The 23,632-nt window shown below is 34.9% G+C and overlaps 1 protein-coding gene across 4 annotated transcripts in view; it reads left to right on the top strand.

The window, feature by feature from the left end:
• Positions 1-294: 294 nt before the first annotated feature.
• Positions 295-23,632, top strand: part of TFPI (tissue factor pathway inhibitor) — a 63,531-nt gene continuing 40,193 nt past the window's right edge. The window contains exons 1-3 of one of the 4 annotated variants that reach the window (XM_045806284.2): positions 295-559; positions 19,070-19,146; positions 22,670-22,764. The gene's annotated coding sequence lies outside the window, so the exon portion shown is untranslated. The remainder of the gene's footprint in view (positions 560-19,069; positions 19,147-22,669; positions 22,765-23,632) is intronic. The other 3 variants (XM_045806281.2, XM_045806286.2, XM_045806282.2) reach the window with 3 other exon arrangements.

The following is a 23,632-nucleotide window of genomic DNA, read 5'->3' as shown; positions in this document are numbered from 1 at the left end:
AGAAAAAGTTAATTTTATTAAGTAATAATTAATAATAAATATATATTGCTTTAAAAATACATACTCTTGAGGGAAAAAGTGTTGTTGTTTTTTTTTAACTGATTACAAAAGGAATCCTAGAAAGTAAAAGAAAGAGTTATTCAAGAACAGTAATTGTGAATTCTTAGTGTAAGCTGTTTCCTTTGTTTCGTCCATAAAAGAAAAGCCTTTCAAAGAGTTTGGCAAAATTAGCCTAAATACTGTTGGAGTGACCTAAACAGGAAGCCTGGCTATTCCCAACTGCCAGTGATCTCTGAAACCAGCTCTGAGGCTCCCTCTGCTCCAATAGACAGGAGCGACTTTGGGCTGTATAACCGTCAAATTCTTACCTCGCCCTTTCATTGCTAGCAGGATCAGATTACATTTCTTTCACTATTCTCCACTCCCCAGTTTCTTGATCTGTTTAAAAGAAGAAGTAGAAAAGATAAATCCTCTCTTCAATGCCTGGAAGGGAAAACAACATAAACTCAACTCCACTTTGAAAAAATCTTTCCAAGAACTTTCTCCAGAGATTTTACTCGTGAGTATTTGGCAATATACTTTCTAGCCCATGAGAAATAATCTTTATTTCTTTTTTCTTGGGAGGAAAGCAGAGTACTGAGAGGCAAAGCCTGGTAGGGGAGGACCATTGTCGTTTAACCTACAATGAAAATTGACCCTTCTCTGTAAACGAAGTAAACTCGTATTGCAATGCACAATTAAGTTCTCAGCACTTTGTCTTCTCAAGCAAATACAGATGCAGTATATACTTACGCTTTTTTTGTCAGAAGTTGGTGAGACGAAGCCATCCTTACAATTTTCAGCTTGTAGTGGGAATTCTTTACTAATTGTGTCTGTTTAATTGGAATTTTCTGAAGCTTTGGTTTACTTCTAAATTTTATTTATTAACATATAAAGACTCTCTGGCATGTTTAAAGAAATTTTTTTCATTGCTTTTAATTGTTGATAGTTAAAATGAAGTATAAACATTAGAATTCTTGTAATCTAAATTAAATATTTTATGCCTACAGTACCTAATCTCTCTAAGGAAATGCTTTACAAGTCTTTAAAGACCAAAGCTCATATTCTAAGATGCTTAAATAAGAATATACAAGAATAAGAATCGAACTACAGATAGTGCAATTATGTTAATTAAAGCAATAGATCACATTCCTACATGATGTACTGTTGTGTTCATGTTGGTTATGAAATGACATTAAAATTTGCTCTGGTAGCAAATAAAAGCACATAATATAGAAGTACACAACCACAGAAGTATAATGAGCCAAAGTTATTTAATTATGGAGAAAGCTCATTGGTGTAAGTATTACCAAGAAATGAAGGCCAACAGCAGTGCCATGTAGGAAAAAAAGAAAAGATAAGCAACAGCCACACTGAGTCACAGTGCTCTGGAAATTAGTCACAAAATGACTTTGTAAATTGTGTGATAAACACAAAGGGCAGAACCCAAGCAGGAAACATACAGCCCAGAGAGTCATATTTTATGTGTAAAGGCATAATATTTACGTCAGAAGGGAAATGTGTCAATTTTGAGCTATTGCAAAGTTTTTAAACCTACCAAAATCCTTTCCTAAACATTTTTAGATTTTTTATAATTCATCATTCTAGTGATGATTATTTCAAGACATTTTATCTGTATCTCATCTAATCTTTAAACTGAAAACTGAATAATGTCTTTGAAAATGTGTTGGAGTATGCAATTTAATTCAGAGACTCTGGGTTAATAAAATGATATAAAATATTCATAGGGATCAACAGAGATTAAAAATATTAATGTAAATACAGATAATTAATGTTATAGACATAAAACCAAAACTTTAAAATACTTTTAACAATTTGAATAATTGTACTGGGAAACAAATTTGTCTTTAGGTGACTGACCACAGAATCTTGTTGAACTTTAATGACATACCCATTACTATTTGGTTCCTCTTTCTATTAGGTGTGCTGAATGGCACAAATTTTGTTTTGTTTTTGTTTTTTTAAAGGTATAGTCTGATATCTTTAAGAATTTGTTTTACCTCCAATGACTAGATCAAAATCCCTGTGGGAAATGTGGCTCCTGTCCAAATGAATTATGCCCTCAGTCAGTGCTTGCTAGTCTGATTGATTGTCTCTAACTCTAGGCTTCAGTTGCATGTTGGTCATACAACTATTTTGACTAGAATCTTCTATTATAAACATTTTTGCTAAATTAAGAGATAAAATAATCTATGAAGTGGAAAATTGTTTTTTGTATTAAATTATAGTTTTCATAACATTAATTTACTCTTTTCTTCAGAATTAATTTCCTGATCTTTGTTATCTGTATTATTCAAATTCAAAAGATAATTGAACAAGATGACTAACTACTGGAAGAAAAGACCAAGTTCAAAGGCTTTACTTATTCCCAGAACACATAACAACTAATCAAATAGTAAATGTGCTACATATTCTTTAGAAATGGTTGGTTTAAATTCAATGTCACAAACTTTTAAGACAGATTTCACCACATATCACTACCTAATTAGCAGGAAAAAAATGCAAAGTGAAATAGTAAAGGGCAGGAAAGACAATATGCAAAGGGAAGGGAAGTACTTAGAATAGGTTTTCAAAAATATTTATTAGTATACATTAGATAATTTGAATGATAATATTGGTTAAAATAAGTTAATGTATTACCAATTTATTTTTGCTTTGTAGACAAAATCGAGGAACTGTACTATAATCTAATTCACCTATTTCAATAAAGGCTGTCTGAAGCCCCCTCCTTTTTCTGTTTTCCATCTAAAATATTTAACTTGGGAAATTAATTTACAGAGTTGCCTTTTTTAAAACAAAAATACTCTTAAATGCATTTTACTTTTTATAAAAATATGCCAATATTATAATTCCTTCTGATTGTTTTGTGCTTTGGAGAAATCTGGATTCAAGAAATTGAGTGAATTAATGAAGTCCTTGTTTCTGACTATTAAATCTCACCAAAATGAAGAAAGGGTACGAGTTATTCCAGAAAGTTCTTTCATGCTAGACCACCTCTATTGGGTCTCTGAGATCCTCAGTGACTGGTTTCTTGGTGTGATATATCATTTTCAGGAGTCCAGTCTTCCTATTACTCTTCTTTCCTTGTTTTCACCTCTTCTCCAAGTGACAGGTATCATGTAGAACCAGAGCTTAAGATTCAACTACCAACAGGCACCTGGGTGGCTCCGTCGAAGTGGCTGCCTTTGGCTCAGGTCATGATCTTAGGGTCCTGGAATCAAGCCTCACGTTGGGCTCTCCGCTCAGTCAGCAGCTAGTCTGTTTCTCCCTCTCCCTGTTATCTCTCTCGCTTTCACTTTCTCAAATAAATAGATAAAATCTATGGGGAAAAAAATTCAGCTACCAAAAGGTTGAGGGTGACCTAGTCTTTTCCACATTGCTTCTTCCCAGAACCAATAACAAAAAGCACTGGACCCATGTCAAATCTGCTCTATTCATGTCTCTTCAGGCCTTCCTTTGGGATTCTATGTTCTCTCTCAGTTGGAACAAACACATTTTAAAAACAAAAGAGTAAAAGGACACCATGGTCCATAGTAGAAGTCCCAGTGATGGAATATTTCTATCCCAATTGTTCTATCTGGGGGGCCAGTTTCCTGAGGTGACATGGACTTATTGTAAGGAATTCCTAAATCAAAATGTAATGGTAGCATTCTCTCCAGACTGAATAAATATTATATGTTGCTGATTAGGGTATTTCAACATCAGAAATGTGAAAGTATCAATCAATATGGCACTAATAAAATGTAGTGTTTTTATTACCAAACATAACGTGCCACGGACACCCTTCAACTGTACCACACCCTCAGACCACCACCACTCTGCTGCCATCTTGAGGCATCACCTCATTCCTCATTCCTCCTTCCTCCACAAGGCTTAGAAATTGAGTAAATCTTAGTAAAGCATTGAGTCTTCAGAATAATAGTGTTTGTTGCAAAACTTTGATAATATTTTTAAGGTTCATATAGAAAACTTTGAAGTATCTTGGAAAATGAATCAAAACAATTATATCAAAATATCATATGCCTACTTTTGCTCTTTTTTGTGCCAACTATTTTCAAATATACATGAAAACAAAATGAATGAATGAACCCTGAAAACATTATGCTAAGTGAAATAAACCAGACACAGAAGAACATATAGTGTATAATTCCATGTGTATATCCAGAATAGACAAGTTCATAGAGCCAGAGAGTATATTAGAGGTTACCAGCATCTAGAGGAAGGGATGAATGGTGAATTATTGCTTAATGCATACAGAGTTTCTGTTTGAGGTGATGAGAAATTTCAGAAATAGATAGTGCTGATGATTGTACAGCATTGTGGATGGAATTAATGCCACTGCATTGTACGCTTAAAAATGGTTAAAATAGCATATTTCATGGTGTATCTACTATAATAGAAAATAGTAAAAGAAAACTATTAATAAGAATTCAGTTTGAAGAATTCTAGATTCCTAATAATATTCCCTTTACATTTTTTTTTTTTAAAGATTTTATTTATTTATTCGACAGAGATAGAGACAACCAGCGAGAGAGGGAACACAAGCAGGGGGAGTGGGAGAGGAAGAAGCAGGCTCATAGCGGAAGAGCCTGATGTGGGGCTCGATCCCAGAACGCCGGGATCACGCCCTGAGCCGAAGGCAGACGCTTAACCGCTGTGCCACCCAGGCGCCCCTACATTTTCTTAATTAATAGAATAAAAGTACACATATTATAATGTTGGATACCTGAATTTTTAAAAATCGAAACAGATTCTTCCTGTTTTGTTTCCTGGTGAAAATAGGAACACATTTTTACCTAATATTGCTGTACTGGAGGCTAATGTTTTTTAGTCATATTGTCTTTTTTGGTTTTGGTACCGGGGTAACTTGGGCCTCACAGATTGAGTTGGCAAGTATTCCCTCCTTCTGTCAAATTTTCTGGAGTAGTTAACGTAAAATTCATATTATTTCTTCTTTAAGTATTTGGTGGAATTCACCAGTGAAACCACCTGGGACTGAACTTTTCTTTGTAGAAAGGTTTGTGATTACAAAATTCAATTTAAAAAAAATAATTATAGGGCTATTCAGGTTATCTATTTCTTCTTGAGTGAGCTTTGGTAGTTTGTGTCTTTCAAGAAATTGGTCCTTTTATCTAAGTTGTCGAATTTATACGCATAAAGTTGTTTATAATATTAACTTATACTAGAATCTATATGATACAAAAACTCTACTTCTTGACATGAGTAATTTGTCCCTTCTCTATTCTTTTATCAGTCTATATCAAGGTCTTTGAACTTTTAACTTGTGTGTTCATATATAAAATGGCCTTTTAGGCAACATATAGTTTGGTCTTGATGTTTTTTTCAATCAGGCAATATTTGCTTTTATTTATTTTTTTAAAAAAGATTTTATTTATTTGAGAGAGTGTGCATGTGCTCCAGTGGGGAGAGAGGCAGATGGAAAGAGAGAGAGAGAAGCAGACTTCCCTGAGCATAGAGCCCAAGACAGGGGCTTGATTCCATGACCCTGAGATCATGACCCCAGCAGAAATCAAGAGTGGGACACTTAACTGACTGAGCCACCCAGGCACCCCAGACAATATTTGCCTTTAAATTAGAACATTTACATTTGATATGATATTTGATATGTTTGAATTTAAGTCTCTCACTAAGCTATTGTTCTATTGGTCCTATCTATTTTTGTTTTCTTTTTTACTTATTTGGTGTCTTCTTTTGAATTTAGTATTATATATGATAATATTTTATCTCCTTTGTTGGTTTATTTTCTATCATTCTTTTTATTTTAGTGGTTGTTTTGGGTCTTAGAACATACAGCTTTGATATATCCCAGGCTACTTTCAAGAGATACTAAGCCATTTCTCTTACAGTATAAGAAACTTCAAACAGTATACTTCTACTCTTCCTTCCCTGGCCTTTGTGCTATTGTTGTCATACATTTTGTTTCCGTATGTTATTAGTAACACACTACAATGTCATTACTCTGGTTTCAGTGAGTTATCTTTTTTAAAATAAACTTTTTAATTAAATACACTTAGATTTAAAGAAAATTTATGAAGCTAGAAAGACTAGCCATATGCTCCAAACTCCTTTTACTAACATATTAGTATGATACATTTGTCAAAATTGGTGAGCTAATTATCTTTCAAACAGATTTAAATGTTAAAAAAAAATCTTTTATATTTGCATATGTAGTTACATGCTCTGGTATCGTCATTCTTTTGTATAAACCCACCTTTCCATTGGTGTCATTTTCTTTCTTAGCAACAGTTCTCTCTTTCCATGACTCTAATTACATGTATATTAATTAGGATGTTTAAAGTTACCTCACAGCTCAATTATTTATACCAGTTGAAGCAAACATAATCCCAAATGATAAATATTGTAGACAAAATTTATATTTAGCATTAGAATTTGATTTTATAATCATACATGAGAACATGCACATTATTTGAGTTTCTACACATCGTGTTTGAGTTCTTTGGTTTTAATCTCATTTAGCATAGTTGTTCAGTCTATTAGGAAAGGAAATAGGTACACAATGAGAAATCATTATACATCCGCATTCTGATGTTAATGTGGTGTATCAAAAAATTGTGAGATAGGCAGTTTTTCCTAGAAATGCCTAGGCCCTTCTTTTGGTGCCAGTAATTTTATTCCATCCAGTTCCGGACTTCCCAGGATTAACCTCTTTTTGTATGTTTTGTATGTTTTCTCTTAAGGAAATCCTGATGAATGTATCAACTGAGGAAAGATGTTTAATAAGGAGAATTTAGATTAGCCTCAATTAACATGGCAAGAGAGATTTTTCTTTCCTATTTGTGGTCAGCTCCTTTAAAGCCATTTTCAGTTTACATTCATTAATTAAAGTCCTTTAAAAAGTTAAAGGTCCCTGAAACGATTGTTTGGCATTTCATTGTTATATCAACATTACTCTTCCCACTACCACTTACTGCATTCCATATTACCATCTCCATATTCAGGAGCCAGAGAGATACAAGTGACCATCTATCCTTGTAATAGGTACTGGATGCCTCACTTAAAAAGACATAAATGAGTGGGCATCCATGGATGGTCTTTAGAAATGTATGTGAAAAAAATATTTGTGCACATGTGTATTTGCATTTTAGAGAGGAGTCTGTAGTTTCCCTCAGGAGCTTACATATCACCATGAAGGATATAGCTGAGATGCGATTAAATAGCTAAAGAAAACAGTACATAGAATTAAGATCAAAAAGAGTATCAAGTAGTAATATGTCCTGGAGAAGGCAAAATAAAGAAGTTATCTTTATAAAGCTTTTTTTTTTTTAAAGATTTTTATTTTTAAGCAATCCCTATATCCAACATGGGGCTCAAACTCAACCCTGATATCAAGAGTGGCACTGACTACCAACTGAGACAGCCAGGTGCCCCTCTTTATAAAGTTTTTGGTGTGAGATAAGCCATCAAGTTATCCCATCAAAAAGAAATCTTTGAGAAAAGGTCTTTTTGAGAAGCCAAAGTAGAGATTAAATCATTTTAAGATTTTTTCAATTCTATTATTTCACTTGAATAAGCGATTCAATTTTTAATATCTTTAAAGCTGAGCATTAACTATATGCTTTTTATTTTATTTTATTTTTAGATTTTATTTATTTATTTGTCAGAGAGAGAAAGAGAGAGAGTGCACAAGCAGGGGAGGCAGCAGGCAGAGAGAGAAGCAGGCCCTGCACTGGGAGCCCAACTGGGGGCTCGATCTCAGGACCCCGGGATCATGACCTGAGCCAAAGGCAGACGTTTAACTGACTGAGCCATGCAGGTGTCCCGCCATATGCTTTTTATATATTAGCTCCTTTGCATGATACAAAAAGTATGCAGTGTCATATATTTTAATAATGTATGAATGAATTTAATTATTAAAATTTAAGGTAGCTTACCAAAAAATCAAAACTCTGTTCTTCATTCCAGAATTTTAAAATCAAAGGAACTAAGTAGGGTATTTACAAGAAGATGTTATCTGATTCCTGATTATATGAGTATGTATTAGATTGAATTTGGATAGGAAAAAAAGGAATGACAATTTGGACAAACTAACTCATCTTCATAAAAATGTAAAATAATGAGCATTCATTGTAAAGAACCAAGAAAAAAAAAATAACTATTTGTTGGATAGTCTGAATAAAAAAGGAAGTGGCACCATTGCCTTTCATTCTCTGGCCCACAGTTCTCATTCTTTTATGGGTCTGACATTTTATAGTCTTGAATGGAAGTAGCTGAAGATCACGCTAATGGTTTCTGGAAGTCCATGACTCAGCTCCCTGGGGACTCCCTGTTCCTTTACAGCAATGATTCAGGGAAGTTGAACTCAGGATGTCATCTAAACATATGGGTACAGCCACCAACAGCTGCAATCTTTTTTTGTTTTTTTATTTAAAAAATATTTTATTTATTTATTTGAGAGAGAGAGCATGAATGGTGGGGAGGGGCAAAAGGAGAGGGAGAAGTAGACTCCCCACTGAGCAGGGAGCCCAATGTGGGGCTCAATCCCAGGACCCTGGGATCATGACCTGAGCAGAAGCAGATGCTTAACTGACTAAGCCACCCACATGCCCCTGCAGTTTCAATCTTGAACTAAGCTCAGACTCCTCCAGACACTTTCCATTAGAGCACAATCATAAATTCCAGGATTTTTTCACATTAGGACTTATTTCACCAGCAATTAATCCCACTGAGAGTGAGAAAATTGATCATTATTGGTTCATCATGTTTATTATACCTAAGGATAAAAACTTTACATATTTGGAACTATAACACCTTTCTAGTCAGAACAAAAGTCACCTGCTTCCTGAATCTTAGAAAGGCCCTTCTAACTGGACTTAGAATCAAATTGACATGAGACAGATTAACAGGAGATATTAAATTTAATATCATACATATGGGGAATCCACACAGACACGGAAATTCCAAAGACAGTCCTGCAAAATGAGGTATATATGTCATCCCAAACTAAGAAGAAGGGGGTAGAGGTCTCGGACTTCAGAGGAAAGGAATGTAATTCACAGAGCAGTAAGAAGAAGATGAGATGTTTGGTAATTAGTTATTAGTCCTGCATACAGATAGATCACTCAAGATAAAATTTATCTCTGCTAATAACCTTTATTCTGGGAAAGACCCTCAATTTAGATTTTTCTATGTAGTTAAGGGAGGGACAAAATTTTTTCTTGAGGTTTTAGGGTGTTGATTGCCTTCAACTCAGAATCACACCAGAGTGGCCCATCTTGGGGCTGTTTGCGCTGGGGCCCTACATCATTCATGCACTAACATTTTGCTCTCCTTTTCTCATATAAAATTGAGATAATCAGAAGCAGAAAATTGAGAAGACTCTAATATATTTATCTAAACAGAGACAAAATCTGGGACCACAACAGACTTTGAGGGGAAATAAGAAAATTGACCTGACTTTGATTCTTGAAATAAGAAAAGGTAGTATCAACCTGAATTCCATTAGCTACGAATCACAGTTCTAATTTGAATGGTCTCAACTGTCTTTCTATGTCTTTCCAAAGTGCATATACCCCTGCCCATAGATGTCGCATTCAATATGAGTTAATAGAATAATTAGAATTAATAAATAATTGGGGTGCCTGTTTGGCTCAGTTGATTAAGTGTCTGATTCTTGATTTTGGCTCAGGTAGTGATCTCAGGGTCGTGAGGTGGAGTCCCAAGTCAGGCTCTGCACTCAGTGCAGAGTCTGCTTGAGATTCTCTCTCCCTTTCCCTCTGCCCCTCCCCACTCATGCTCTGTCTCTCTAAATACATAAAATCTTTTAAAAAAGAATTAATTAATTATTTGTATAACCAAAAGATGATAGATTCATTAGAATTAATAAATTATTTATATAACAAAAAGATGATTGATAGATAGATAGATAGATAGATAGATAGACAGACATAGAGAAGCAAGGTCTGCAATGCCATTTTCCTATCTTACTCTACAATGAGTACCTAGAAAGCAAATACAAAAAGTAGGAAAGATAGAAGCAACCATAGATTTTTCTATATTGTTCTCTTTTTTTAATATGGATACTAATAATAATAGAGAAAGCCACAGTTAATATATTTAATTCTTTTTTTTCTCCTCACACCTAAATTTACCGTATTCATTTGTGTGTTTTCTGTTTACTTCTGTTTGGAGCTATTAGCATTAGAAGTTGAACAGAATTGAATTCTCAGAAACCTTGACTTTGGTTTAGATATAGAATACTAACTTTGTTTTTTCCCTTTAAAGAAAAGAAATGAAAGCAGTATGCTATGACAAGCTTTGCTTTTAACTAAACTGGGTTAGTATGGGAATCAGAGTCACTGTGATGAGGAAAGATGAACTCAGAGAAATGAATGCCACCTTCTTTTGAAAAAAAAGTCTTACAAATTTAACTATAAAACCTGGAGAAATCATTCCATGCATATTTTTCTAAAAGACTTTTGGTTATTATGGGTAAATATATCACTAAGAATCTTTGGTATTTGGCATTATTTCCTTTATTATGTGTTTCTATTTGGTTGCCCTTTGACCACTCTAGGTTTAGTATTAAAAGATTTATATCACATTCTCTTCAGACTTTAAAGATTTTTAGAAATATTTTTACATATTTATATTTTCCCTATTCATAACTTTTAATTATCTCTTTATTCTCCTTCTTCCTCCCATTGCTTCTCAATTTTCCTTCTCTACTTTTTCCGATTCTCTATTCCCTCTTATCTAGCAATAAGAAGTAATATTTCTTATTATTGTTTAGAGGGAGATTGTTTTTCCCTTTTAAAAATATACACACAGAATATAAAAAGATTTTTTAAAGATTTTATTTGGTTTTTTGTTGGGGGGGGAGGGAGAGCGCACAAGCAGGGGGAGCAGGAGGCAGAGGGAGAAGCAGGCTCCCCGCTGAGCAAGAAGCCCATTGCCAGACTCCATCCCAGGGTCCTGGAATCATGACATGAGCTAAAGGCAGATCCTTAACAGACTGGGCTATCCAGGTGCCCCTAAAATTGTTTTTTATTGTTTTAATTGATGAGTTTCTTCTTGACTTATTTTACTTATAGAACTTAGGCTCAGAACAGAGAATAAAAATCCCCTAGTTACAATCTGATGAATGTTAAGTTTCTAGAGATTGTAAATAATCTGAAAATCACTTTAGGGGAAAAAAGGAAGATATTTGCAAGAGTGGGTCTTTCTTGTGAGAATAAAAAGTGCGGTTGCCTTTTCCTTGAATGGTCACAATTCCTATGTTTGAATTGAAGTTCTGCCAATTTGCAAAAGTAAGACTTTGGGGGGAAAAACTGTTTCTGGGATTCAATGTTCTCATCAAAAAATGCTTATCCTTACGGTTTCTTTTATCTCTAACTGTATATAGTTGTATCGCCCTACTCTCCACTTCAGTTTTTATTTATTTTTTTTAAATAAATAGTTTATACATGTATGCTATTTGTTTGTAACATGAAGATATTCACTCTTTCTCCCTGGTGTCACCATTTCCTTTCTACGGGATTTACTTTACTTTTATTTTTTACATTATAAAGGACAAGAAGTTAGGCCTATAGGGTGAACAGCTTTAAATATATTATTCTTAGAAGAAACTTTATAAAATCATATCTGACAACTGCTCCTGGATGTAAAAGCAAGAGTAACAACGCTTTTTATCAATGAGATTGTCACAATCTAAAATAGAGAGAAGTCTTATGATTTGACCCATTAACTAACTTTAGGGAATTTCACATTACACAATTCTCCGGAAATATGACTTCCTGTAATAAAGAGCCAGACCTAAGAGATGTTTTCCTGGAGGATTGGCCAATCTTTAGGTAAACATGAGTGGAGTCAATAGTCTGCAATTATTTCAGGAGATTTTTTTTTTGTTGTTTTGGTTTTGTCAACTCTGTGTTTCTAATATTAATTTACTTACCAAGTCAGAATGTTTTGCTTCATTGTTTCCCATATTTTATCATTACTCTGCATATACTTCTAAAACATAATCTAAAAATTTGACTTTTAGGGATTCTGGCTGGCTCAGTCGGTAGACTGAGGAGACCATGCAACTCTTGATCTCAGAGTGGTGAGTTTGAGTCCCACGTTCGGTGGAGAGATTATTAAAAAAAAAAACAACACCAAAAACTAAAAGACAAATAAAACTGTTTTAAAAAAACTTTAAAAATTTGACTCTTTTATAGCAAAACATCAGGCATTATTTTAATGTCAAAACAGTTTTAATGATAAGAAAAGGGATTCTTTATAGAATGATATTATTTTCTCATCTCCTAAGCATCCTCCAAGCAAAAGCAGTTGAAACAAATTGATTAATAACCAGGTTGTGAAAGTAAAAAACAGAAAAATAACTGCCAGTTGGGTTACATTTGACTGGTGGTAGGACAAAACCACAGCACCACTAGCTTAACTAATGAGGCTACTTATCTCATTACGTTGTCTTACTATACGAAGCACAGAGGTGACATGCTTTAAAACTGATTAGCAAATCCAGATTCTTCTGTCATTTTATTTCCATCACTTATAGCAGGTAGTTTTTTCTTAAGATTTTATTTATTTGAGAGAGAGAGAGAGAGAGAGAGAGCACAAGCGGGGGGCGGGGCAGAGGGAGAGGGAGAAGCAGGCTCCCCGCTGAGCAGGGAGCCTGACCTGGCTCTTGATCCCAGGACCCCAGGTTATGACCTGAGCTGAAGGCAGACACCTAACCAACTGAGCCACCTAGTGCCCCTAGCAGGTAGTTTTTATTTCAGGGAATTCTCAGTATTACTAGATGGTTGCTTCAGCATAGGTATTACATAAAGACAAGTGACCACAGACATCATGTGGCCTTTCCCATGTGGCTCCATTTAGAGCAAGGATCTTTTTCAAAAATACCCCATCTCCAGCCCTGGAAAATAGCATACTTTCTTTTTCTTATCATTGGCCAGAGAGCTATCATATACAAATAATTAAACCAATCACTGTGAGGGAAGTGGAATCACCAGTTAATGTGGATTAATGAAGAGTTTATTATTTATAAATTTATGCCTGGGGTAGATGTAGGCTATCTTTCCCTGAGAACTAGATTTATGAACATATTCAGGGCGCTAATATCAACCAAAAGTGGTAAAGAATGGTTGTTCAATATACAAACAAACGAGATAACTAAAACAACAGTTTAAAAAGTTCAAAAATATGGGGCATCTGGGTGGCTCAGTTGGTTGAGCATCCCACTCTTGATTTCAACTCAGGTTATGATCTCAGGGTTGTGAGATCCAGCGGAGTTGAGTTGGGCACCTCGCTCAGCAGGGAGTCTGCTTCTCTCCCTTTCTCACTGACCTTTCTCCCACTCACACACATGCACTCTGTCTCTCTCTCTCTAAAATAAATAAATAAATCTGGAAAAAAAGTTCAAAAATAGATCCATAATCTCACTGGCCTAATGTATATTCCTTTATTAAGACATATTTTTCTGCATGAACAATTTTTACTTAGTTTATCTTGAAATAGACATATATTTTTGTATTTAGCTTTTATTTTATTTTTTTTAAGATTTTATTTATTTATTTGACAGAGAGAGACAGCCAGCGAGAGAGGGAACACAAGCAGGGGGAGTGGGAGAGGAAGAAGCAGGCTCCCAGCAGAGGATCCTGACGTGGGGCTCCATCCCAGAAAGCCAGGATCACGCCCTGAGCCAAATGCAGACGCTTAACGACTGTGCCACCCAGGCGCCCCTGTATTTAGCTTTTAAAATTCATATTACCATGATTATTCCCCACTATATCTTCTACTTATTATCATTACTAATTGAACTTTGTGTAATATTACATCTGGTAGATGGATGTGCTGCCATATCTAATAATTGCCATAATGTTGCATATCTATATTTAAAATATAACAATTTTATGCTAAAATAAACATGAGCTTGCATTCAGCCATTTTCATATATTTAAATTTCCAAGTATGTGATATTGCTAGCTTAATATATCATCTACTTTTTTGAACAAAGAATGTACACATGCAGGAAAAATTATTTGATGATTAAATAATAAACCACTTATATATTTCCTCTTGCCAACACTCCTCAAAGTCTTGCCCTTTTTTGTCTTTTATGTCTATCCAACTGATAAATTCCAACTCTGAATCCTTCAAAAGTTTAATTTTTATATCTGGCGAGAAGGAGCACTGATTTTCGAAGGCAGAAATTATTATGAATTTATAATTTTGGATTCCAGAAACCCATAAATCCTTTAATAGGAAATTTTCAGTATCTCCTTTTATTTCATCTCGAGAAAAAAATCAAACCCTCACATTTTTAAAAGTCCACTGTTTCTTGACATTTTGAACAATGTCAACCTCTTATTCACCCAGAAAATTGAATCACAGCAAGAAAATCTACTTTCTACTGGCTCTTCAACTTTCTCACAAAACACACACATGTACATGCGCGTACCTGAAAATGTATCATATCCCTCTATCCCCTGACCCCCAGAAAAAAGAAAACCTCTTGTTTTAATGGGATATAATCTTTTCTTCAGGCCAAAGTTAGATCCTCTTTACCTGTTGCCCAGGATCTCTACTCATTTTACAGGATCCTCTATTCATTTTATTTTTATTTTTTTCAAAGATTTATTTATTTATTTTAGAGAGAGAGCATGTGTGGGAGTGGGGGGAGGGGCAGAGGAAGAGGGAGAGAGAGAATCCCAAGCAGACTCCCCACTGAATGTGGAGACTGATGTGGGGCTCAATCCCACGACTCTGAGATCATCACCTGAGCTGAAATCAAGAGTTGGGCGTTCAACCAACTGAGCCACCCAGGTGCCCCTCTATTCATTTTATTTTTGTTTTAGCTTCTTTCTCCCTCTTTCTAATGGCAGAAACATATAAAACTATACCCTCCACAAAGTTTCCCTTAAAATGCTCTCTCTTATTTATCAGGCTACACTTACAAAATGATATCCTAACTTGCTGTTTTCACAGCCTCTGTTCCAGTTCCTTCGATAGCTCACCTGCTGCTGCCCACACCACTGTACCAAATCTTTTGTAATTTTGCAAGGGTGCTGATAATGTCATTGTCACTAAACCCCCTGCATGTTTTTTAGCTCTTGCATTACTTTGAACCCTTTGTGCTTTAGACATTGTCAACTTGCAACAATTTCTTGAAGTCCCTCTTCCCTTAACATTCATGCCACTATAGCTTGCCAGATTTCCTTCTGCTTCCCTGGCTATTTCTTAGTCATCTTCTCAGATCTCTTTTCCTTATCCTCATTCTTTGGACTTTAGTTCTAGGGTATTCCTTTCCAATCTTCACACTCACCTCAAAGAGTCACAGATTACATAAAGTTTGTAAAAACACTTAGGAAGAATGCCTGCTGCATAGCAAATGCTATACAAGTACTTGTTAAATCACTTTCATCCACTCCATAGAAGTAATTATCACTTATACTTTGATTCTCACATTTCTATCTCTAGCAGAGATGTCTGCCCTGAGCTCCACATCTACATATTGGGCTTCTTATTTCATGGCTCCAATGAATGTCTTACAAATACTTCAAACTCAAACTGCCTTACATTGAATTCATCACCTTCCTAAAGCAACATGTTCCTTTTCTTAGGCTTCTCAACTCTGCCTGGAACCATCCATCAACCCTTTTGTTAAATCAGGTGGTGTAGCTGTCCTTGATTCTTCTCTCTTCCTTCCATGTAGTTTTAATCATCAAATTATCTTGATTTACTTTTTAATTTCCTCACAAATCAGGCCACTTCTCCCCACCTCCACTTCCAACAATATCATATATCATATGCACTTCTCTCTCTCTTTTTAAAAAAGATTTTATTTATTTATTTGAGAGAGAGAGAGGAGGGGCAGAGGGACAGAGGAGAGGGACAAGTAGATTCCTTGCTGAGTGGTAGAGCCTGACATGGGGCTTGATCCCAGGACCTTGAATTCATGACCTGAACCAAAACCAAGAGTCAGATGCTCAACTGACTGAGCCACCCACATGTTCCTTCAACTTTGGTCTTTAGTCAAGATTTTTTTTTTTTTTTTTTACTGTTTGTAGATGTGGCTTCTATTTCCTCTAAAGTTTGGGGAAAAAAGAAAATATGATACTTTATAGATTTTCAGTATCTTTTTTATATGTTCCTTTGTGTAGATTTGTTCTAATCTATTCATTCAGTCTTTGACTGCTGGCTGAACTTCTGTGTCCTCTTCTCAAGTGTAAGGGGCAGCCCCTCCCCCCCCACCCGGTTTTTTAAGGCTTTGACCTATGCCCTTCTTGAATGTGGTTAGCTAAGGCTTGGGTCAAAAACCATCTTCCCATATATATTGATAGAGTGATGTATTTACATGGATTTACATACACATTTACATAGTAATAAATATAATCACTGATGAAGTATAGAATTTAAACTAGAAATAGAAAACATTTAGACAACTCACTAAATCAAAAATTATAATAATGACCACAGTAAAAACTTATTTTGGTTAATGAATTATACTTATAGGATTAGCAAACCAGAGAAACTGAGTTTTATCCTGTAGTTCCTTTGGTGAGATTGCCTACTCATAGTCTTCAATTCACAATAAAGGTAGTATTTCAAAGACAAATACAGACAGACAGATATAAGTAATTAATATATTGAATTATATTTTCCCGAATTGGATTTAGTCTCTATCATATCAGTTTTGCTTATTTTAAGGAAGCTTTGGGAAAGTCCAGAATCGAGTCCTGACTCTCACTTACTAACCATCTAGGCATATGATGTTGGAAAATAAATCATGTATCTCTAACATAAATCCAGTATACCTGTCCCATTGGCTTTACAGCATTATTGTCAAGATACAGTAACCTAATAGATAAGAAACCACTTCAAAAATGATGTTTTATAATGATATATCTTTGTACTTCTAATATCACTTCTTAAAATAAATATATTCCATATAGTCAGAACCTCAGGACACTTTATCTTTTTTTAAAAATCTTATTTCATAGGTAAATAATCCTGATGCCAAAATAATGCTTATAATGATGACTCCGTGTCCCAAGAATGTGGGACCTGGGGGGAAGTTAGTAAAGAGATAAAAAAGGTTCTGAACTGACTTGTTAGAATTTGGTATGTGGCAAATGTGCAGTTACACAGCCTTAGACCTCTCTTGGGAAACTGCCCAAACATTTGCATTCCCACAATGTATTTATTCAAAAAATACTCTTTTTCTGAGAAAAGTCTTGCTCTCAAACCTCTCACTGAGATGATGCAAGTTTAGAAACTCTGCACTCAGGAACAAGAGTTGGAAGCCTATTAAGAATAGTTTTTAACAAAAATCCATTTCCGGACCCTAGTCATTATGAATATCTGGAAATTTTCCACTGAAAATACTATTTATACAAAATGAACTTTAAAACATAAAGAGAAAAGAGAAAATTATTAGAATCTCTATAGGGTTTTTATCTTTCCCCTTTCCCACCATAAGTTTTATCTTAATTTTTTCTTTCTTCATTCATTATCCTTGATGTTAGTATGTAGCAAATTCACCCAAAATGAGAAACAGTCAAAGAAGGACATAGGTTAAATATAAACCAGGCTCCAGATTTTAGTGGGCAGAGGGTAGCTCCCCTACGGATCAGCCAAATTGAGTGGATGGCAGTAATAAACACCAAGAAGATAACAACATTAGCCACTACTGAGCAGAAAATTGGAATTATTCTTCAAGCTATTTTTTTTTTCTTTTCTAGTTGTCAGGTTTTGTCTCTCCTGTCTTTCACTGGTACACCACAAAGAAGCAGCCAAAATGAAATTCCTTTCTTTTGGATAGGCAAAGTATGCATTGGTATCAGAAATTAATAGTAAAACTTCAAAAAAGAAGTTCAACAATATGTGAGAAAGAAAATTTGAACTAGGAAGTTTAAATTACATAAGCACCATGCTGATAACATATAAGGAAACACAATATGTAATTTTTCCAGATTAATTTAACGATAATAAAATAAGGGGCTCCTGGGTGGCTCAAGTCAGTTAAATGTCTGACTTTGGCTCAGGTCATGATCCTGGGGTCCTGGGATCGAGGCCCACATTGGGCTCCCTGCTCTGTGGGGAGTCTGCTTCTCCCTCCGCTTCTCCCTCTGTGTACTCTCTCTCTCTCTCTCAAATAAATAAATATTTTTAAAAGATGATAAAATAACGGGAGTTATTAATGATAGATCAGTGACTGCCCACATGTTGTTTTATGCCTTTCCCCAAATAATGTATTAGAAATCTGATGCTGTAATTCCAACCTACTATTGGTCTCTTCCATTCTCTGTGAGCCTTTTGCTTTTTGAATCCTGCTGTAAGTTCCCATCCTTATCAATACCGTTTGCCATTTCCTTTGAGTTCTCTTTCAGTCACCAAAGCCAAATCGCCAACATGTTTCCATCTCCAATTGACTGTGATCCTTAGAATATTCGCTTTACCTTAAGATCTGTACTGCTCACCTTATAACTTGTAGCCCAGCACTTCTTGGCTTCCATACTTAACCAAATTAGAACAAAAATGTCTCTCAGTTTGTCCCTAAACTCTTCACAAATCAGTGCTATAATTTCAGTTATTTTTTAGACCTTCAAAGGAGTCTGAGATAACATTCTCAAGAAAGAATTAACTCCATGAATACTGAGCTGCCATTTTTACAGTATAACATCTTGTCAAGAATTACTTACATAAATTGTGATAGCTACAATTTACTGAACTAGACACCATTCTAATTCCTTTACAATCTAATCTAATCTAATCTAATCTAATCTAATCTAATCTAATCTCTTTTTAATCCTCACAGCCAATGAGATAGGTTCTAGTAAAATATCCATTTTATAGATGAGTAAACAGAGGCAAAGAAGGAATAAATGTACTATCAAATTCCAATAATTGGTAAGTTACCGAAATAGTATTTGAAGTTTTACAGTCTGTACCAGTTTTCCAGGGCTGCCATAACAATGTGTCACTGACTGGGTAGCTTAAACAATAAAAATTTATTTCCTCACAGCTCTGAAACCTAGAAGTTGGAGATCAAGGTGTCAACAAAGACTGATTTCTTTTGCGGTCTCTCTTCTGGACTTTTAGGTAGTAAGTCTTAACTCTGCATGTATCCATATCCTAATTTTTCCTCTTTTTAAAAATAAGGACACAAGTCATATGGATTAGGGTCCACCTCAAACTTGTTTGTCCTCAATTAGCTCTTTAAAGACCTCATCTCCAAATACGGCACAGCCTGAAGTATTGGGGGTTAAGACTTCAACATACGAATTTGTAGGGGGACACACGACTGAGTCCATAACACAGTCTCACTCCAGACTCCTTCTGTTAATCACTAAACAAACCTAAAAAAGAGAAAAGAAGGAAGGGGGCAGCAGTGGAGGGTAGAGGGAACAAGGAAGGAACGAAGGAAGGAAAAAACAGAAGAGAAAGAGAAAAAAAGGAGGAAGGGAAGAAGGAAAGATATTACTTGGGATTACAGCATGGAACATTTACTTGGATTGATTTGCTGGTTCTTGGTTTCCATAAGGAACCAGAGTAACCTTGTAGGCAGAGTGCTTTGTAGACATTGCTGAAGACAGATTAACCAGTTTTGGGGAAGGCAGCTTAGTATGGTGATATGACCATGAGCTCTGGAGTTACAGAGATATGGGTGCAACCTTAGCTCTGTCTCATTCTATTTAGAAAATTTATACCCTTTTCCTGAGCCTCAGTTTTCTTAAGATGAGTATAGTATTTCATATAGTATAAGATTTTTAAGAGGATTATAGTTGATATGAAGTTTATAGACAAGCTTACATCGTCAATAAGTGAAAATCTCAAGGTTCTTCCCTTTCACTTTCCATTTTTGGCTCCTCACTTCCTAGATTCATACAGACCACTTCCCTTTCTTTCACATACTCTCTCAAGAATATTAATATAAAAAAGAATGTTAATATCATACTTAAATAGTGAAATAACAAATAATACATTTCTTTCACTTAATTACCTCTTTTCTAAGTATACCTTTTGGCATCTCTCCTATATACTACCATTTCTTTTGATTGGATTTTGGCAATCCCTCTTGTTCCTCTTTTGATTTAGAAAATACCTACCACTTAAGCAAAATTTTATAAGCACAAAATCTACTCTATTCACCTTTTCTTTAAAAAATTTCTTTTTAAACAAATTTTTCAATTGAAATATTTCATACTTCCAATACTTCCAGAAAAGTGGAATAAGCAATGTAAAAACACTGTTAGAAAAAGAAATATTGATGGATGACCACTCCATCACGTTTGCTTCTAATCTCTTTATTTTTTGGTGGGACTGGTAGAAATAAATAAAACTGCATGGATATATCCAAAGATCCATATTGTAACCTAATTTTAGCCCACAAAGTATATCCTAATTAATTCATTTATTCACCAAGTATTACTTAGTCATCATTTCGGGTACTAAACATAGAATTGTGAATGTTTATATAAAGTGTCTATGCTAAGAATGGAAAATGCTTTAGTGATAGAGACAGCAAGCATGTACAAAAATAAATATGTAAGTGATGCTAAGTGCTATTCAGAAAACAAAGCAAAACATTACTAGTAGGAATGTGAAATGGTACAGCTGCTCTGAAAAACAATCCAGCAGTTCTTTAAAATATTAAGCAGAGTTACTATATGTTACAATAATTCCACTCTTAGTTACATACCCAAGAGAAATGAAAACCTGTGTCTGCACAAAAACTTGTGCACAAATGTTCATAACACTATTCATAATACCCCCAAAGTGGAAAAAGCACGAATTTTCATCAACTAATAAATGGATAAATTATTGTGTCTCTATACAATCGAATATTTTCAGCAATAAAAAGAAATGACATACTGATATGTGCTATAGCATGGATGAACCTTGAAAACACTATGCTAAATGAAAGAAGCTAGACACAAAAGGCCATATAGTAGATTATATGAAATGTCTAGAATTAAGTGATACAGTGACAGAAAGGAGATTAATGGTTACCTAGGGATGTGGAATGGGGAAATCGGGAAGCAAGGAGGTGATGGCTAAAGGGTGGGAAGTTTCCTTTTAGGATAATGAAAATATTCTAAAAGTGACTGGGGCAATGTTTGTACAACTTGTAGATATACTAATAGCCACTGAACTATTGAATTATTTTTAAAAATCAAATTTACTAAAAATAAAAACTTGTGCTTAAGACACTTACATGAGGGCCGCCTGGGTGGCACAGCGGTTAAGGGTCTGCCTTTGGCTCAGGGCATGATCCCTGCGTTCTGGGGTCGAGCCCCACATCAGGCTCCTCCGCTGGGAGCCTGCTTCTTCCTCTCCCACTCCCCCTGCTTGTGTTCCCTCTCTCTCTGGCTGTCTCTGTCAAATAAATAAAATAAAATCTTTTTAAAAAAAAAGACACTTATATGAAAAAGAAGAGATAAGCCATAAACCAAGATAAAATATTTGTAATGTATATATTTGACAAGGAATCTATATCCATAATAGATAAAGAACTTCTACAGTTCAGTAATGAAAAGGCAAAGAACCTTAAAAAAGAAAAACCAGGTTATTGGGATATAAAATGATGAGGAACCGGTAGTGGTAACTTTTTAAATATGGTGCTCCAAGAAAATCTTTTGGAAGAGAGAATATCTGGAAAGGGTCCTAACTAAAAGAAGGAGTCTGCTATTCCAGCATCTTGTAGAAGAGTATTCTCATCATAAGAAATAGTGGTTTCAAAGTACTACACCTAGAATGAGTATGGTTTATTCAAGAATTAGCAGTTTCATTGAAGCCAAGGGATTAGTAGCCCAGTGTTCATGAAGCCAAATAATTACAGGAAAGACGGATAGGAAATAAAGTTGAAGGGGAAGCTGGAAATGACTTATTGGCACCTTTTCCCTTGATGAAATGACCCTGCCTCACGATGATGATGATTTTATCAAACATTTCCCAGCTCCTGTCTTACATCTTTAACTGCATTTATACAGGTCCACTTAGAAAACATAGCCTCAAATACAATCTGTCCAGACTGAATTCATCCCTAATATGCACACCAATCAATACTTATATTAATTTACCTATTTGTATGACTAGCACAATAATTCACTCAGGATATACTTGAAATCTCTGTCCTTCATATCCTGTATTTACTCAATTACTCAGTTTTATCAATACTTAACTCAAAAAGTCTCTCAGACCTGCCCTTTTCTCTGTAGTTCCACTGATGGTTCCCCGTTCATAACTTCGGTCTGATCCTCTGCAACATTCTAGCTGCCAATTCCACTTAAATTTGCCCTCTCGACATTTGCCATACATCCTGGATTTTATTAAAGCACAGATCACATCATGCTTTTTAATACTTTTCTAGTTTAGAAAATCTACTGACTTCTCCCCAAATGTAACATTATTTGTTAAGGTATTTTCCAAAAATATTTTATGGGAAAATAGCCCCTTGTCATATAAGTTTGGAAATGCATTTACTATATTCTCCCATAGAATATACAATTGCACATACCATAATAAGGATCCTATAAACATCCTACGGTTGAGAAACCTATATAAGCTTTTTAATTCAGACATAAATATGTATTAACGTATGAATACTATTTTTATGTAACAGCTAATAACATCTTGCTGAACTTATATTCTGAGAACACGTCTTGACCTAAAAGGATAAAATTGACACTGCAGATTAGCATTAAAGTGCATGGAAAAGTAAGTGATACAACATAACTATAAATTATTCTGTGGATTGTATAAAATATGTTAATTAAAAGGCATAAATTTTTAGAACTGGAATGGAATTTAAGGACAATGTAGTCAAAGTCATCTATTTTATAAATCGGGTTCAAAAATATGGGACACCTGGTTGGCTCAGTCGTTAAGTGTCTGCCTTCAGCTCAGGTCATGATCTCAGGGTCCTGGGATCAAGCCCCTCATTGGGCTCCCTGCTCAGTGGGGAGCCTGCTTCTCCTTCCCCTCTGCTGCTCCCCCACCTTGTGCTCTCTCACTCTCTCTGTCAAACAAATACATAAAATCTTTAAAAAATATATATATATATAAATTTATTTCCAAAGGTTATTTAACAGGTTGCTGGCAGAACTAAGTTTAGGATTTTTAGTTTGTTACCCCAAAATATAAATACTATTTTTATTCAAGTTAAACAATTTAACATGTGTGTATTTCCACTACTATGTGCCTGGCATATACAAAGATACTCTGACAATTTATCTAGGCATTTAACATTGTGTTTTTATTTAACTCAGTCGGTTATATGTAAATTCCTAAGGTCAAGGCTTCCTCTAAATTTCTTAATCTCTCTTAGTGTCTAACATATTATTACATATAACTAGTCACTAACACAACACATTTATATAATATATTCTTGCTTAAATAACTTCTGATGTTGAATTAGAAATTCAAAGGGATTAGCAAGAGTGAGGGCCTTCTTCCTGGTTCACAGTTCACACCTCCTCACATGTGTCCTCACATAGTGAAAGAGATGAGGGATCTCTGTGAGGTCTCTTTTATTAGAACCTGAATCTTATTCCCTAAGACTTAATCATTTTTGAAAGACCCTACC

Source organism: Ursus americanus, chromosome 1, assembly GCF_024610735.1.
Source record: "Ursus americanus isolate L20-20 chromosome 1, mUrsAme1.1.p, whole genome shotgun sequence".
In the NCBI taxonomy this organism is placed as follows: Eukaryota; Metazoa; Chordata; class Mammalia; order Carnivora; family Ursidae; genus Ursus; species Ursus americanus.
This window is presented reverse-complemented; position numbering and strand designations above follow the sequence as displayed.